This window comes from Aristolochia californica, unplaced genomic scaffold, assembly GCF_029961685.1.
Source record: "Aristolochia californica isolate CCGP_79_NKW_82.1479 unplaced genomic scaffold, dmAriCali1.0.hap1 SCAF_11, whole genome shotgun sequence".
NCBI classification, from domain to species: Eukaryota; Viridiplantae; Streptophyta; class Magnoliopsida; order Piperales; family Aristolochiaceae; genus Aristolochia; species Aristolochia californica.
The window spans coordinates 27,673,317-27,676,551 of NW_027181782.1; the positions used below are offsets into that span (position 1 = coordinate 27,673,317).

Genomic DNA, 3,235 nt, shown 5'->3' on the forward strand with positions numbered 1-3,235 from the left:
CCCTGGAGGACCCCCAACCTGTGGGCCCTTAGACCATTAGAAATTTGGGTGCCTAGCCCAACCCGGATTATATGTTTCCAAAAAAGGATTGTTCCGGTTTGGTCTATGAAAATTTTGGACTGCATTCAAGTCCTCGATGAGCTCCAGGTAGGATGAACTAGATGGACACATTTGTGTGGGATAAGATGAACTAGAGCATATGGAATAGACAGTAGATGGGTTAGGAGCAAGTGAACTCTTGGACACCATAAGGGCATCAATTTTTCTAGTCAACCCCTCAATCTTGGCCATGAGCATGGGTTATTCACTAACCTCGTAGAGACCCACTCTTTTGGCTTCGTGGGATCTCCTATCAACATTAAATGACGAACCCCATTGTTGAGATTGATCACTCAACATTTCAAAGAAGTCCTACGCCTCACTAGCCCTCTTACCCATCAAACTCCCACCACTTGTTGCATCTACCATGGATCTAACCTAGGGTGTAAGGCCCTGATAAAAGTATTGCACTAAATGCCATTTCTCAAACCCATGTTGCGGACACCTACAGATCAAATCCTTCCATTTCTCCCCAGCCTCATAAAAGTGTTCACCCTCCTGCTGCATAAAGTTGGAGATTTCTCTCCTGGGGGCTGTAGTTCTCTGAATGGGAAAGTACTTGGAAAACAATTTCGTGACTAATGTGTCCCATGAAGTAATGCTGCCCACCTCTAAGAAATTAAGCCAAGACTTGGCCTTATCCTTAAGTGAAAAAGGAAAAGTCTTAACCGGATAGAGTCATCTGAGAGATTCTGAAATTTAAAAGTCGCATAGATATCTAAGAATTCCTTGATGTGGTAATAAGGGTCCTCCTTCTCCAGCCCATAGAATGTAGGGAGAAGTTGGATCACACCCGGTTTCAACTCATAACTGGCAACAGTAGTGGGTGGCAATATAATGCAAGAAGGTGATGTGAAGTTGGATGAGATAGAATAATCCCTTAGGGCTTTACGGTCACCTACTGCAGGTAACTGTAATGGTTCACCCTGATTGGCCATGGTAGCTTCTAACTTGACTTCTGGTGTTTTTCTACAAATATGTTCTATCTCTTCATCAAAGGGAGCTAATGGTTCACCTAGGGAGTGACACCCGTGCATAAAAACACAAAAATAAACAAAACTAACTATCAAATTATGCTAACAAACTAACTACTAAAAATACGAACTAACTAGAAGAAATAAAAATAACTCCACACAATATCATCAAGATAAAACCAAAACATAAAATTATGAAAGCAGAAAAATAAATCTAACCGAAGACCATTGAGAACAAAGAAATACACTTAATACGTGCCTCCCCGGCAACGGTGCCAAAACCTTGATGTGAAATTTAATTACATCGGCTTTTATACCTCGCAAGCGTACGAATCGTTCATGTAATCTAGCAGGAAGCGAGGGTCATATCCACAAGGAGGACTGAATTTTGTGTATTCTTCAGTCAACTAGCCTAACCAAATATGATGAATTAATCTGAACTAAACACTAATTATATCCTAAATTATCAAGTAATGATCTAATTAACTACTTGCACAACAGGAGACGTCAACTCTGGATTTTATTGTGATTCGTGCCTCTCTCGAGTGCACGTAACCACTAATCCGGATTCTCAATCCTTGCGTCTGGCCCCTCTCGGGCGCCTAGAGTTAAGGGCAGAGATCAGATAAACCTAAATTATAATCCTGCCTTAACTAGCTAATTACTCAAAAATTTCTGAAAACAAATATTCGATAAACAACAATTCTCAAATCAAATTTAATAAGCATTCAAAACCTAAGTTCAAAATATAGGAAACTAATTAAATTACAAAATGATGGATTACTCCCTTTCTTCTTCCTCTTGCTCAAGCAGCAATTTCGTTTTCACGGTTGCTGCAATTTCTAGAAATTAAGGGCTTCGGGTTGCAAGAGCGAGCGACCAGAAGTGGAGATGACGCCAACGAAGAGGAATCAAAATTCCCCGAGGGAGGTGGTGCAGTGGAAGACAGAATGGAAGCGAAATCCTCTGACCGGCTCTCTCGAGTCTCTGTCGGAGTCGGACTAGGCTCATGAAGTGGTTGGAAATGCGTAAACGACGCCGGAGGATGGTCAGAATGCATAACCGACACCGGAGGAGCACTCTTGGGTCATCTCTCAGCCTAGCGAGCAGAAAATGGCAGTGTCGAACTCCCTGCGATGGAGACTCTCTCAAGCTCTCCTCGCGTCTATTCTCGGTTGCCAGACGACTGTGGACAACGGTGGCGCGCGGTGAATGATAGCTGGAGGGAGCCCTCTCGGGTCTCTCTTCTTTTGGTTGGTGGCCGGCTTGAGACTCTCTCGAGCTCTCTTTCCCCCCTCAAATCGATTTCGCACTAAAAATACCTCTCCCTTTCACTAATGGCATTTTTGTAAATATCTCCTTCTCACACAAAATTCTCCTGAAATTCCATAATTGAATCCATAAATATCATTTCAGGAAAATAAACCCTAAAAGCAATGAATTATAATTTTGGAGAGAAAAATATGCAATATAAGCAGTGATTAATGCCAAATTCAATAAATGCACATTTCATTTGAAAACCGATAAATAACCACCTATAACACAATTATAAGGGCTATTCTATTATAATTAACCTAGTTCTCATGTCAGAATCATACATCTATCAATGGGGAACTTATCTGTCACGGTTTGGGCATATAATTCCCTATAATTGGTACAAAATCTTCACGTGTCATCATGTTTCTTCACGAGCAAGACTGGTGAAGAGAAGGGGGAGCGGCTGCTGCAAATAAAACCTTGTTGTATCATGGCCTAGCACTGTCGCTTGATTTCATCCTTTCGGAGGTGGGGATACCGGTACGGTCGAACTACCACCACATCAAGATCTGGTTTTAAACAGATCCTATGGTCACAATGTCTCAAGGGAGGCAATCCGGAAGGCTCGTTGAAGAGGTCTGAGAACTCGTCGAGAAGTTTTTCAATAGTGTTGTTCGGTTGGTCTTGTGTGTGAATGGTATGAAATTGGTGGGGTTTGTCCATTGACTGCCCTATAATAGCACTTGGCGTGTGCTCAATACAAAGCTCATAGTTTAAGCAAAAACGTCCCACAGTATGGGTCCCACTGTTTGTAACCACTTGATGCCTAACACCATATCAAATCCTAACAAAAAATTCTGACTGAAATAAAGTCGTACAAATTGAAAATTTTACCGCTTTGCTGA

At 41.8% G+C, this 3,235-nt stretch overlaps 1 non-coding gene across 1 annotated transcript; it reads left to right on the top strand.

The window, feature by feature from the left end:
* Positions 1–526: 526 nt before the first annotated feature.
* LOC137945108 (small nucleolar RNA R71) lies at positions 527–633 on the top strand. Its single transcript, XR_011110925.1, has one exon. It is a non-coding gene; the product is annotated as a small nucleolar RNA R71 (small nucleolar RNA).
* Positions 634–3,235: the final 2,602 nt, after the last annotated feature.